Genomic DNA, 15,879 nt, shown 5'->3' on the forward strand with positions numbered 1-15,879 from the left:
ATTAGTTGTTACGATGCCAGTGATGGTACCCACCAAAAATATGGGAAACGCCTCTTAATTATTCCTGTCTTGAGACTTCCTGTTTCAGAATTTTTTGTACTGAGAAGCCCTGTGAGGAGGAGAAAAGTCTTACAAATTGTTTTAAAAGACTGATTCTGGCCTCCCTAATTGAATATCTGTAAGAGTTATATTTTGCAGTTGTGTCCAGAGTTTACAGTCAAGATACAAGCCTTATTAAACTCTTCCCTTTTTAGTTCCACATATTGAAAAAAGGGTCCTTTGCATTGAACAGGCATAGGTGCGAGGCAGATGGAGAAACAGAGGCAGAGCTCCATGTTCATGCAGCCAAACAGAGCATGGGAAGCAGATGCGTTTGTAGCATCAGGGTTTTTTTCATGAAGGTAAGTCCCGTTCTTCCTTAACAGTGAGCGAGAAATCATTTCCCAATGAATGTATATCTTCAAATTCCTAACTTTATTATGATATTGATGAACCTAAACTTAGTTAATTAATTTGTGGAAAGTTACAGGACTAACACGACATTTGAAAATCTTGTTTTACTTTGGTTTTACTTCCCTGGTTTGTTTTTTAATACTGCCCAATATTCTTGTCAATAACGTTAGTTCTATATATAGTAAGATGACAAGAGTATTTGTAGGCAGCCATGTAAATTGAAAACTAACGTGTCCCACTTACGCATGTGCAATGTTCTGAAAGGCCAGGTACTTCACTTCTTAGGCTGTCCTAAGTATGAAAATGACTATATGTCAGAGCCTCCAGAACAATAACATTCTTGCGATGCTCTGATTGTAGCCAGAACGGGAGAGATGCAAGATTTTTGAGTACAAGACAAGATAGCCAAGAATTGTGCCAATCCTGATAAGCACGAAAACGTCTCATCATGGCACTCTGGTTTTATCAGCTTTTAGCAGCATGGATCAGAATTACACAGGGTAGACAGAGTATTTACAAGTGTTGGGCTTCTCCTTCGCTGTTGGTTTTAAAAACATCATTGAGAAGATCTAGCATTGCCTTTCTTCTGCTATGGCAGTCCTTTGATTTTTATGAAACTGGTGGCAAGCCACTTTCCGTGAAAGAAGCTTGATTCCATAGTTGTTTGTGGATAGGTAGGTAAATATTTTGGGACATGTTGGTTTTCTAAGAGTAGAAGTTTTATGGGTCAGAGCAAGAATGTTTGAGAAACATTGGTTTCGGTAAACTAGTATGACTAGAACAGGTTTCATTTACTTAGCACTCTGAGTCCTGCCTTCTCGTTTCATTCTCAGTCAAGCAATTGGTAGGGATGCTGGAGGCTCATTAGTCTGTCTGAGTATTCTTCTACTCTGTCTGTGCCTTGGTATTTTGATTTCATGAGGTCTAAATGTTTCCCAGAATGAAGGTTTCCAAGAAAGGAGAAAGACCCTTTGTTGAACCTGACAGTTGAAATTTGGGCAGTTCTATCAGATAATATCTTTTAGGAGACCGTTAATCTGTCAGATTCTAACCTTTGGTTGAATAATGAAAAATGCAACATCAGGCACAAATTAACATGCCAGCAGTTATGTTTGGCAGCCTTTGCACCTGTCTTTGGCTAAAGTCATATGCAAACATGAAGAGCTTCAGACCTTTTATTCTTAGATCTCCAGTTAGACTGGAGGCAGGCTGAAACTTGTCTGCATTGAAGATGGTAACGATGCAGATAAGGATGGGGAAAAGTCCGATGAAGAAAGAAAATGAAAAAGAGCAGTAAACTCCCTCTCTATTCCTTGTTCTTCAAAGACACTTCTGAAAGAAAATGAGGTCTTTCTTAGCCTTTTGTGGCTTTGAAATTTGAGGTTTCAGAGGACAATAGTATGGGGTTTTTTTTTGTAGAAGACAGACAAGGGAAAACTTCCAGTGGCTAGAACTTTCCTCTCTTTAATAATTGCTGCTTGTGTATGTGGGTGGAAAACTCAGCGTCGGGGGACAAGCTGCAAAAACTAAATATAAAGGCAAAGGTGTTTGAGCAAGAGATGGTAGTGTTTTGGTGGTTTGTTTGTTGTTTTTTTTTTGAGAATGATCTCTAAAGCTAGAAATGGTAACGATTAGTATTCAGAATTGTAGTAGCAGTACTTAAAGGGTTGGTCGGGTCCCACTGATTTAACTATTGTGCAGTCTCACAGGCTTTGTCTATACTGAGAAGATGAAAAGCAGATGTGAAAGTAATAAACATGCAGACTGAATACACAAGGTATGGCAGCAAATGTCGTAAGAATTACGAGATAATGTCTTTTCATATGACTCATGAAGATGGGTTAGGCCATAGACCTTGTGTCTGTCTCCTGGGGATAAGGAAAGAGGGAACATTGCTTCCTTTTAGATTGAATTTGTCCATCTTCGGAACTCATTGTCACTTAGTATTAATTTTGCTATCATATTATTGTAGACTGAAGAATTTCCCTTCGGCCAGAGAAGATCTTACTATCACCTCTTAGTGGGAAATGTAAGGTCTTTAACTTGACTGAGAGACATAGGTCTTTTCTTGGCTGGCTGCATTGTAACTGGGAACATGATACAGGGGATCTGACTGGGTTGGTGTTAATGTGCCATTGGAAAGTAATGTATAAAATGGATAGAGGATTTGCCTGCGTGGTGTTTTAAAGGTGTATTAGTGTGAGTACTGGTTTTCCTAATACTTGGTGCTCTCAGCTCTTTTTAAATACCAAGTTCACTGTGGACTAAAATAATCGGAACACACAGAAATGGCAATATTCCACCTCCTTTTTCTTGTCCTATTTCTCTGTGTCTTTTCATTTCTTTTCCTCACTCGTTTTTGAAATAAACAAGGAGATTAAGTACTAAAACTCCATTAGTACTACATTGCAGTTGAGAATGAAATTGTCAGGATGGCTGCTTGTGGTTCCCACGACAATCATAACTAGGCTAAATTGCACATATGTATTAAGTCATAAAACATAGAATATAGCAATACAGAATATTCCTTATAACACATTATGCATGCTGTGGGAGCCATCACTTTGAAAATCTTGACTTCTGTGTTTTTAAAATCTCTTTTGAAATGTAACATTAATGTATTTTTTCCTTTTGCATGTAAATTTTTTTCTTTGCCCACTGGTGATAAAAATCAGGTCATGAATGCCATCTTGGCATCTCTGTGAACTCTGCATAGCAACCGGTCCTTCTCCTTCATGTAATGCTTTTGCAGTGAAAACTGGTACAAGAAGAAATAAATAACAGCATGCAGTGAAATGACAAGTGTAAAACAGTGAGCTCCCATTACGGCCACTTTACGTCTCAGTAAGTTCCAAATGATCTCTGATAAATGTTTTTAGGAAAACAGATTGAAATACTACTTTCTTGGCTTACAGATACACGTAAAGGGATACTTTAATTACGTTTCTATTCTGCTGACTGGTAAGTGTCGTATCATTTTGGAATCTAGCCAGCCTTTGGTTCCTATGCCAAGGCTACACCCTGTAGATGTTAGAGGGTTACTAAAACCCTGAAAACTGGGAGGATGTAAACTCGCAGTGATAGCTGAAGGTAACATCACCAAGCTGCCATGGCAGCATAGCAAGCATTGGTCTGTCCTCGGTCTCAGTGGTGGGACTTGCGGGCTGTTGTCATCTCCCTCTAGCCTACTTCCAGTCTCATCTGTCCTTTATCCTGTTTGATTTGGTTCTGATGTTTGAACGTTTTAGCTGTCAACAAAATGAAGGCTTTCGTATGAAACTTGCAGAGCCAGGAAGATTGACCTGAAACTGGTCGTGCAAGGGTCTGATTGTTTCTGCTCCTTTGAAGAAGACAGCTCCATTTTCAGTGTCAGCCTTACTGTCGTGCTTCAGGCTTTCTACCATCATCCTCCTCTTATGACTCCCATTGAAATCAAGCAGAGTTTCTATGGAGCAGCAGGGTAGTTTGTAATCAACAGCAGGGTGTTGCATTTACAATGATTTTGTTTAATTTACGTAATTGGAGTTGGAGTGCAGAAATCCTGTTTAGTTGTATCTTATTATGATAAGAAGCTGGAATTTTCATAAGGGTCTGCGATGTTTTGGTGTCCAACTTTCCTTGGAGGTTAATGAATGTTTAAAAGTCTTTATTGTCCTACATTTTGAGAAACCGCAGTTTAACATTGATTAACAGAACACTGATAGGACTTTTACAGTTTTAACAGAGATTTGGTTTTGTCCCTAAACATACATACCAGATTCTTGCTCATATTGGCTGGTGGACTTATTTCCTGTATTATGGTAGCTCCAAGCTGCTCCTGTCAAAATTTAATGCAGAGGATGCTGGATAAACACAGACTAAAAAGTTTTTCCCACATCAAATGGGATGCAGTCCATTTCATTTTCTAATTCTAGTTAAAATGACAAATTAGACTTAAAAATCATGGCATTATCTGAAATATTTGAAAAGCCACTACAGCTTTTCCTGGTTGCAGAGGTGTTATCTTTGCAGCTGCTGATAATCTTGCATTGGTTTTGGAAGATGTACTGTGAAACAGTAGCTCTGACAGCCACAACTTCAAGACTCCTTGCTTATGGGTCAAGATGAGATTGGCTGTTAATAAAACCAAATATTTTTGTGGTCATGTGCTAGCAGGGAGATCCAAACTTGTATGTTTGTTTTCCATGAGCTGGCTGTCTAACTCAATAGCTCCCATCAGGAGAACCACGATTCAGAAGAGGAGTAGAAAGAAGAGAGAAATACTAACTACTCTTCTTGGGGTTTTGTCTATTTAGTTGTTCTCTGATGGAAAAAGCATCCCTTACATGTAACAACACTTGCTGAGATCATAGGCATGAGGTGGGTTCGGATCTCCACGTATTTAGGAGTTTCTGAGGATCAGGGCTTTTCTGGCATGATTCTCAACTCAAAACAAACCTAGTTTTGCTGGTGGTATTTAGTTGAGCCATTAATGCAGGAGACTATGTGGTGCTGTTACATGAGCTTCTGATGGGCCTGTTCTTGATCCTTTCCCAATTGCGGAAATTTCCTTAAGATAAGTTACTTAGATATTTAGAGGACAACCTATACTCTGCCCACAACTTCTCTGGCTCACGGCAGCTGTGGACCTACTTAAAAGTAAGTTACAGCACTGAATTTACTGCTAGATACTTTATATTTTGAGGTGTGCAATAGTTTTATGAATTTTTTTGTTTTGCACCTTTAGGGGAAGAAAAGGAAACTTGTCAGGTTGGTGTGTGTATATTGTACATGTCTGTAAAAGCCAATGCTCATCTGTAAGACCTGTCACAAATGACCTATGCAACACAGAAACCTGGGCAGGGGCAAAAGGGAAAAAAAAACCAAAACCTGCAGCCCGGTCAGTCCTGTTGAGCAAAAAGGCTTCCCAGAATGTCAGTATGATTTCTGAATTTTAAGGAGAATAGACATTCCTCAGAGATACAACTCTTTTTTACTTGAAGTATTTTGGGAAACACGTACACTCTCTAAGACAGCTGAAGCTAATTTCCAATATATTTCGTTATAAAATTATTTTTTTGAGTCCTCCCTTAAGTGTGTTTTAAGATATTACCATAACTGTAATGCTGTCAGGTGATTACTCAGTTAGTTACAAAGATAAATTTCTTACGGTAAGAGAAGTTTTGTTATTTTAGACTGGGGTTTTTTCATTTCTATAATGAGGTGAAAGATTTCGCTCGACCCTACGAATTTGTTTGGAGTCACGCATTATTGAAAGTCCCGTGACTCTCCAGCACAGTCGCTAGTGTGTGGCTGTTTATACTTGCTCCTGCTGATATCTGCTAAAACTTGGAATATCTGTAAGCTTGCTTAGAGTTGACACCTATAGATAACAGGTCCCTGGGTGTTTTAACCACATTTTGAAATGGAGCGTAATTACTAGGATTTTGTGGTTGGTTGGTTTGTTTTTTTAATTAATGCTTATAACCCAGATTTCATAATCGTTTTGTGTGTTTTTTTGTGATATTGTAACACTTACAATATCGTTTGTGGAACGGTTCCTTTGCTTTGTTCTTCTGTGTGAAACCGCAATTCTCTCCTCTTTCCCTCTTCCTGTTTCAAATTGTACAGTAGGTACAGGTTTTTAAGCAATATTCAGTCAGAAGATTTGTTTTGCTATAGAATATGTCATAAATTAAGCAAAACATATACAATAAGCTGGTGTCACTTCTTTTCTTGTCTTTTGCAGAAGGTTCTCAGGCAGATAATTTTTAATGTCAGAAGAAAAGACAAGGGCATAAATTCTTGCCATTGCATTTTGACGTGTTACAATAAAACATGCGAAGGCTAAGGTCTTTTTCCTTAGGAAGGGTGATTTGCAAGAAGGGTCGCAGTTCCTCAGAACTGGACTTAACAGTGACAGGAGTGGTTATTAATTCGCCCTTTCTCATAGTTACATCGTGTTTCGTCAGCCTTTGAAAATTCTTGAAGGAATCAAAATAAATCCTGAGGCTCAAATAGCACAGCGTTACATATTAAGAAGTAATGACCAAACAGATTTTGTGTTTTACACAAGATGATGGTTTCAATTCTTGCAAGGGGAAGGTCAGCCTAGACTCAAAATATGGTTAAATAGGTAAAAAATACTTCATTCACAGGTGGGCTTTTAAAAATGTTTAGAGGAGAGAAAATAAATATCACTGTATTATGTGGCTGAATACCACCAAGATGCTCATAACTAGTCAATATGAAAGTTCAGTTAAGGAATTTAGGGCAAGTGAAGTTCCAAAGTACTCATTAAATGCTGAAGTCTTAGAGGTACCTTCTTGAATATTTATGTGAAAGCCTTTTGTTTTTCCAAAGACTATTACACTTAATGGGTCTTGTTTAACGTCCAGGCTGGGACCCGAGCCTGGAAATACATCTGCGCTTTAAAGGATTTGTAGCATAGAGCTGTCCTTGATATATATCAATTTGTCATAGTCAGTGAAGTCCCACCACCTCCATTTTTCTTCTTCAGATTTCATAAAATATATTCTCCTCTGCCGTTTCAGTGTTGTGCTTTATAATCGTGTTTTTGTTTACTCTCTGCTACTGAGCACAGCAATGAAAAAATGTGATGATATGACCATTCTGCAATGGAAATCAAATATATTATAGGCTATAGAACTTAAGTCCCGCATTTCTCTCCTGTAATTTAAAACTCAGTATTTTTAGATCATTGATGTAGTTAGTGGTTTCCAGTGCCAAGTAAGACAGATTGTTTCACAGCAGGTAAACACAATTTTGGATATTACAGAAGTTTTCTTAAAATCATATTTGAACTTGTGGAGACTTCAATCTGTATAACAAGATTTAAAATACTCAAAAAACCCCGCACTGTTTTTCTGATTGCTTTTTGAATATCCCTTTCGATTAAATATATATATTTTTTTTCTAGTTTAAATTTAATAGGACATATTCCTTAGAGACAATGGCTAGAATATTTGATTTCTGCTGTGTCTTCATTTCTCTCTTTTATTAGTTCATGTGTCATGGAGCTTTCTGGCTAGGCATATGTGGAGTGGCCAATTACATTTCTAACGAAACTGCTTAGCTCGCTCTGATACGTGTGTCATAATTTCTTTCCTGAAAAACACAAACAGACATAGAAACACTTTTTCTGCCTTTTTCTTTTGTTCACAGTATCACATGGAGCCTGGAATTACCCACTGGAAAAGGCCAACATAATGCAGAAACCACAGGGTTTCTGGCAAGGTATTTTCAGAAGCCAAAGCTACAAATCTGTGAGCTGGCACTGCCAGTTCTGTAAACCTGGGTTTCTGCCTTTTCTTCCTTGACTATTGTAACTGCTTTTGAAGAGGATTTCTTCCTCTCGCTGGCCGTTAGGGTGACAGTATGAAATACCTGATTGGTGTTATATAGTTGGATTTTTTTTTTTTGTTCCTTTCTTCAGGAGTTGATTGCAATTTCTAGTACTGATGCTGCTAATGAGGAAATGTGATGTGTATCAGTACGTATCTTAAAACAGGTTTTGACATAGGAGCAGAATCTCTCTTTTTAGAGATGGCAAGGGAATTGACAAAAGATGTAAATGTTGACTTCTTTGTTATTTCTACAAGTGAGCTGTTATTTCTACAAGCTGAGGATACCTGGCACTTAAGTGCTTGGAGTATTGCACAGAAATGTGTAATGGTTTCATTGGCTTTTATAACATGTATTGAATCATTAGGCACTTCAACTTCTAATTTACGCATAGAATTGGCATTTTTCTTTACTCTCCTTTGAAACCATGGCAATATGGAGTGCTGAATACAATGTATAGCATACTTAAGGCTTCTTTTTGTAATGTGCGGTATTTACTACTTAACTGCATTGCCTGAGACCAGCCAAAATGCGACCAACGAAATGGGATTAATATGTTTACCTAAAATACAAATATGCATATATTAAAATGTAGAGATATATAAATTAAATACATAAAATGTACAATTTATATATATATATATGTATATATAAATATTTATATCTGTTATGTGTGTTCGTAATATTAGGCCAGTAAGATAATGCCTCTGCCTTAATTTTGTTCAGAAGTGCCTCAAACAATGAGAAAACAGGGGGATGTGCATCTAACAAGAAAAAGCAGTCATTCTCAGGAGATTCAAAGTTAAAAACAAGGAGCATCTCCAGATTTGGTTGAAAATTGCCAAAATCTTACCTGTACCTCTTGCAAGATTTTAGGCAGAATTGTGGTGTCTAGCAAAACAAGCTTAACTGATGAGCCTTTGTCTATGTTCTCACTGGATGTTGCTCTCCTAAGTCTATTAATATCCAAAAGAAGCCATTGGCTAAGCTTTTGTATTCCAACATATTTTCTGATAAGCACAGATAAAGATAAATAAATAAAATAATATATTCAAATAATAATCTTGTATTGGGAACTCTCAAAGGGTCTAGTCTTTGTTGCCTTTGATAGAAAGGACTTGAGCTGTAACTACAAATTGGTTGGAATATGAGCTTGGAAAATTTACTCTGGATTAAAACAAGCTTGATAGCAATTGTCTTTGAATATGGAGAGTACATTTGCGTAGTTTCCAAGCAGCAAATTTAAATGGGTGGGGAAATATAATGTATGGTGGGGTTTATTTTGTTGGTTTGTTTTTTTTTAAACCTTACGCAGATTTATGGATTGCATTGGTTTGTGTTTTGTTTTGTTTTTTTTGTTCCAGAAAGAAAATTTTTTCTTCAGCTGCAGGCTATTTTTGTTTCAGAAAATGATATTGGGAAAAATAGGAATTTTTCCTACTATGTTTAATTCCAGTAATCAAAAGAGACTTTTTTGGGGAAATAATGTTTTGTTTTGTTTTGTTCTTTCAGTTCTGGTGTGGAAGCTTTTTGCTGTTTTGCAGTCGGTGTTTGTCCGCTAAGGCAATTCTAGTGGTTAAGCGCAGGTCTGTTTCATCAGCATAATGCTGCTTTGCTGTTAGCAATTATTTTCTTTCTGGGTTTGCCAATTAAGCTAGTGCTATTGAAAATGCACCTAATTTGTCAATAAATGGCGGGATGAAATATAGGGGCCATTATATACATTAGGAAAGGGAAAAATCAGGAAAAGCATATGTGAGACTCGGTGATACTTGGTCCATTCCTGCTGTATTTTGGTTGTGGTTATGCCTCCATCCACTGGTGATGTTGGAAGAAGTGTAAAGCAATTGGTCGTAAGTTATGGGTCATCCATGTCCTGAGCATTGTGCATTTTAAAAAAAAAAAAATTAATAAAATTTTTCCTTTGGGAGAAGCTGCCCAGAATGTTTTGTGCAAAGACTTGTTAGTAGTGTACAAAACTGTTTTCTTTGTTTAGTTTAGGTTTGGGTTGGTTTTTTTTTCCTCCTTGAACTCAACTGGTTTGTGTTTGGCACAGTTGGTTATTAACGGATGAGGCACAATGGCTCGGCTGAGCACTCGTTTATTACCTGCAGTCTGCATAGACCCAATTCTGCAAAGGGGTGTATCCTTCAAAATGTAGCCTTGTGGTGCTCGGGTTTTCTAGTAAAGTCCTTAAGCTGTAGGAGGAACTGAGTAAAGAAATAGGTTAAATTGAGCTTATAGTTCCTGTGCGTAAAGCAAAATGGACTTAATCCGTGTTACCTGAGAGGATAGAAATGTCAATGAGAAGGCACTGAAGGAAGGAAGAGAGGGGATAGCTTGACTTAGAGAAACAAAAAATGTTTCAAGAACTCCTGCATTAAACTAATATTTATATAGTTCAAATTAAAATGAATGGAAACTATATATTATTTCACATTTCGTTATGTATAACAGCGTATCATGGCGTACCACAAATGGCTTGAACTTTCTCACCTAGACTGTGCTGGATGCCTGCAGTCCCACCACTTCAGTCTGTGACGGCTCCCAGGCTCTGCAGTAGCTCTGGCTGCCCTCAGCGCAGTGGAGACCCCTCAGTGGGCAGCCCAGGCTCATTTATGCAGTGTTGTTGATCAGTGTTCCATGCTGAAATGACAGTATTCCTTCTGGGATATCCTTATGATATTTCGCTGTCTTTAAACTGGTTTTAGTGGTTGCGAAAACAGAGCTCCGTGCATTTACCATGATGTAAATCCATGATGTGTTGACCGCTGGGCATCAATGGGTGGGAGAACGTCTGTAGGCACAGAGTGCAGTCCTGGTGGAGGAAGAGCATGAGAGAGATGTAAGGAAATGTTGAAGCAGACCATCAATTGATAAAAATTAGACTAGATGTAGATAGTAATGGAAATAGCGTACACCTGTTTAGCCAGCGATTAAAGGGAGTCGGCTTCTTTAAAACTAACAGGAAATAATGAAATGGCATGCAGTTATTTTCCCATGGGGAGAATATTGAGAAATTGGGAAAGCTATTTAAAATAAAGAAAAACTATTGGCACAGGAAGAAAAATGTACAAAGTATTTGACGTATACAGTGGGGTAATGGAGAAGGTGTCGTGGCAAGGCAGTGAGGTTCTTGAATGTCCTTACAGTAAGATTACTAGAGCATCCTCCCCAGACCCCCTCTAATCTTAAAGTAAAGCTATCAGTCTCTAAAGAGGACTTCATGATACGGTTATTTTTGATAGCTGAGAAATAGGCCTGATTATCTGGGAAAATGAGTTTCAGTCCCCATTTCCCTTTGAATTGTGTATTTTCCTGTGTTGGCTATTGTTTTCATTACAGGATTTGAGGAAAACGACTTCTGTGCATTGAAAGGATGGCTGGGAACCACTGTGTCTCTGTTTGGACTCACAGGAGCTGTGCTGTTTTGCACCACCTAACAGTCAAACCACTGATTTTAATGACTTTGATTTTAGGGAAATTTGTCAGGCTTGTGCCTGGGAATGAGACACAAATCGGCATTAGGTGTTTGAAATGCGCAAGGCTGTTTTGAAGGCTGGGCGAAAGCAAGCAACTCATTCCAAGGGTGCCGATTTGTACATCGGATTAGCTTGTTAAAAGTTTGGGTGTTACTCTGTTCCGGGTAAACTTGCGTGATTGACATTTATTAGCCAGATCACTCAAAGCCTCATATCTTTTCATGCTGATCCTGTAAGACTTCAAATGGTCATTGTGACAGATAAAAGAGCATTTTTTTTTTGAGCCTTTTCTTAAGTATTAAAACAAAACAGGCTCTCCCTATGGGCCATCTATGTTTATTTTCCCGGGTAAAGCTTCTAGCTTTGCAGAAATATAACAAGCTAGAGGGAACATCATCATTATTACTTGGCTGAAGATGATGACATTGACATGAGGTCTTCTGACAGGGGATTAAAGTGGAAAATATTGGTGGCAATCTGTTAGGAGCAAGAGGATCCTTTTGAAAAAGAGGAATCAAGTGTAAACCACAAAGAATTGCTTTGTTTCTAAGTTGTTTGTTGGAGGGTTTTTTTTGTTGTTGTTGTTAGACTGTTTTTGTCCTTGCTGTAATTTGTAAATACTGGATTTCACATGCAGGTTGGGGGGAAAGCCAGTGCAATTCCAAGATAGAGGCTTTAGCTGGGATGCTGCTCCTCGTATCATCTAGTTGCCTCTTTTAAAAGGCAACTGGTCATTGCGTAGGATCTGAAGCCTGATCCAGTATATTTCAATCTGCTCTGTTTTCATCAAATTTGCCCACTGTTCCCACTGACGGTTGTTTGCTGGTCTGCGTAAGGTGGGTCAGTGGCCTCTGTGTTCTTGCTTGTACACAGATGCTCATGTTTCTGTAACTCCTGGGGAAAAAAAATTGCATTTGCTGACAGTCTTTATTAAAGTGCCAACAGTAAATGAGTCTAAATAACCTTTTACCTGAAGAGGTCTGTGGCACGTAGGAGCAGAAAATGTAGGCAATCACTCTATCTGTTTCTGTAGCAATGATGAAGAGGGGACAAAGCGAACACAAGAGGAGGTTGGAGATAAAATCAGGCTTCAAATGTTTCCTTTAAAAGTATTATTTGCCCTTGTTTTTTGAGGGTTAGTCTTCAGTCTTTTAACAACCAGTGAACTTGTAGGATTCTACATATTTCACAGCCTTGATTTTTATGTTATTTTTAAATTTATTTTTCATACTAAAGCATTTTGGTGTGAGAGCTGGCGTGGATTATTATCCTGCTATGATAATATGCAGCAGCAAACTGGACATCCAGCTGCCTGTGTGTATTTCTGTGGGTAAGGTGTGAAAACAGTGAGAAGGAGCACAGAGTACCCAGCCTAATGATGTAGGTCCTGGTGACTAGGGCTGACAACCGAGTAGCGGTGTCTTCAAACTAAAACTTTTAGGATTTACTTGCCTTTTTGGGGTTTGGTGGTGGGCCGGTAGTTTTTTGAGGTTTGGTAGTTTTGGGGGGCTTTTTTTGGGTATAATAGGTTTCATATCCAGAAGATTTTCTTCGAAGCCACCACAGGGAGCTGAAGTTCTTGGTTTTCAGTGTGAAACCTGAGATTTTCATAGATTTGCTTGATGGTAGGAATGGGAGTTTTTAAGTAAATGTTAAATAACAGGAAGCACGTGCTTTAAGCCATGAGAGTTTGGCAACATTGAGGGCTGTATGTACTGATAATCTTAACATAATGCCACAGACTGTTTCTAGTGGTTTCCAGGAATCTGATGAGTTAGTTAGCAATAATGAGTCAAAGCGGTAAGGTATATATCACGTAGTGGAAGTCATGACTGACATCTCCGCTTTCAGCTCGCGGGCTTGTACCTGCAAGCCATTCATCACTATGGGATGAGAAGGATCCTGATGTTGACAATCAGCCAATTTTTAGTTACAGGAGCTGTTCAGACTCAAATGATTTTACCTCTATGCTTAGCAGCTTTATTTGGAAAAAAACACCTTGGGATTTACCCTGGCAGGGTTTAGTCCTGACTGCTGCTGCCTGCTCTCGGTTAAGAGTATGCTGTTTGGCTGCTCATCTTCTCTTCTGAGAGAGGACATGTTGATACTCACTGGAGCATCAGGATCTCAAAATTCCTGCTCCAGTATGTGATACCTTTGAGACCGTCAAAACATTTCCTGATGCATAATACGTAAAGGGCTTACTCTTCTGTGGTGGGCTCTTAGGGTTTTGTCAGATGTCTCTCTGTTTAATTTCAGTTGATGGTCAGCTATCAGGTGTTCATTGAGGAGGGCTTTCTGATGTCTTTGCTCATTTTTCTGTTCTGTGCTTTTTTTGACAGCTCTTCTTCTGGGGATAGTTTTTAAACTCTTGCATTAAATTAAGTGTATTCCTTCCCACAGACTTTTCTTAGAATCTGCGTGGTATGTGTTATACGAACGTATGTGACCATTCGCACCTTCCATCCCTTTCTCTTTGAGCACTGGCAGTAGCTGCTTAAGCTCAGTAGTACCCTCGGCTTCTAAAGTTAAAATCCTGTGAATAAAGAAAGCAGTTTAAGAAAAAACCACAGCATTTACATCCCACACTGTATACTGATCACCTGGTGCTTATAAATTCTGTACAAACAGATTATATTTCCATTAAAATGGTTCTACAAATGGCTTGGTGGGCACCTGTATTTTCTGTTGCATTGCAGTGTGCAATACTTGAGTTGCTTTAAGGAGTTAGTGTGACATTTTTCCGCAAGCTCTTGTAGACCGCTTCTAAGATCCCACACCCCTATGAAATTTTGCTCACTTGCAAATAAAGAAGGTGGCTTTTGCCTAGCAACAAGCTTTGCAGTTTCTACCTGAGGATCAAAAACACAAGTGCATTTGTTCAGCCTTTTGCGTCACTTCGGTACTGAAGGTTTTGACAGTCAAATCATCGCTGACATTTCTGTTGATGTGTGAGAAAGAGAATAATCCAGTATGTTTTTCCATAGCGGTGCTGTCACTGCAGGACTGAGAATAGTAAAAAGTGAATTCATCACTGAATAACCAGATATCCTGGAAACGCGCGAGAAACCGAGACGTATTTTCAGTCAGAATGTCTTACTCTTAATGGCTATTTTCTGACTGATTCCTCTTTGCTATTTATACTCCCCCTGAAGCATTTTATAGAAATCTGAGTCCTTTTGAAAACCCACCCAAACAACCAGAAGTGTATTTTACGTATTGTAGTATGTAAATGATTAGTCATGACTTGTAAATTGCCTAATGGAGGAGGAGGAAATTTATATTGAGGAAGGTGAAGCACTCGGTTGTGACTGCTATATGTCTCAGTTCTTCCTGCCATTTTTTTTTTTCCCTCAGAAGATAACTATGAAGCATTTTTAAAAAGAACCATCCCAAGAAACGTTGTCATTGTGGGTTTGAAAAATGGTAGCTGCACACTGTAAGCTTATTTTCCACTTGCTTATGTTTTCTTGGGGAAATTTATGGGGGTTTTTTTGTTGTTTTAATTTAAGATTCTATGGTCGTCTTGTATATTGCCAATGAAAAATGATGTTGGCATCCGATCTTAAATGTAACAATATAGGGAACTCAGTTTATGAAGAAATATGTCTTTGGTAAAGCGTGATAAGATTATGTTGAGCATCTGTGGCACAAGACCAGAAATGCTGTTTATTGGAGTCTTGGCAGATCTCTTCGCTTGCTGGATACGATACCCTTTCTTTGGTTGGTTTATTGTCTGGTTTTTGTTTTGCTCTGTTTGTCTTAAGAATAGTTAATCCGTGACACACGGTAATACTGAAGAATCTTGAAATTATTTTTTTGTGTGTCCTGATTTTGATACAGCTATCTGTTTTTTAGTTAGTTTGGGAGGGTTACGATTTGCAGCAATCTACATCCTGGCTGGCTGTTTTCCAGGTGAAACTGTAATGCACTGTATTTCCTTGGGTTTTTTGCTTTGTGGTTGGTTTTGGTTGATACTTCTTATTTTTCTTCTCCTGTCTCTCTTTTGGAGGCGTGAGGGAAAGCGTTAATGGAAGGGTTAAAAGTTTTTAAGTCTGTGGTTTATTAACTTTCTTCTCTCTAAGTATTGGCTCCATGAAATACATTTGCATGTGCTTGAGTGCTTAGGCATAATTTTCCATATTGTTCCTTCACCACTCCCATCATGATCCTGTGCTTGTCAATGAGGTGCAATTTCTGAAAATGTCCTACAAGAAACACTTAAAAGCGAGTGGAAGACTTACTTTGTATTCCTCTGTACAAATTATTAAGTGGTTTGAGGAAAAGAAATATTTTTATGTATATAAATTTGCAGGCTGGTAGTGGTAGTTTATATAGCTGCCTGCTGGTCTCCTCTGTGCACTTGAGCTCCCAGAGAGAGCAGGACTTGATTTTTGTGAAAGGCTAAATTCCATTTTTGGCGCATGAAATTCAGCTCTTTTGACGTGCTGAGTTCTAGTGCGCTGCCACATACTGTACAGCAATTGCAAACATGTGCAGTTTAAAATGTGCCTCAGAAACAAGGAGTCTCATATTAGAGCGAGATGATTTTCAGTTTTGCTGTGGTTTGGTTTTGTTTTTTTTTTTTCTCCAAGTAGAA

The 15,879-nt window shown here is 38.4% G+C and overlaps 1 protein-coding gene across 20 annotated transcripts in view; it reads left to right on the forward strand.

Annotated features, from left to right (window-relative positions):
- The window catches only part of ARPP21 (cAMP regulated phosphoprotein 21), a 200,086-nt gene that overhangs the window by 78,631 nt on the left and 105,576 nt on the right, over positions 1–15,879 (forward strand). The gene's annotated exons all lie outside the window — the stretch shown is intronic.

The sequence above is a fragment of the Chroicocephalus ridibundus genome, chromosome 2 (genome assembly GCF_963924245.1).
Source record: "Chroicocephalus ridibundus chromosome 2, bChrRid1.1, whole genome shotgun sequence".
Classification (NCBI taxonomy): domain Eukaryota; kingdom Metazoa; phylum Chordata; class Aves; order Charadriiformes; family Laridae; genus Chroicocephalus; species Chroicocephalus ridibundus.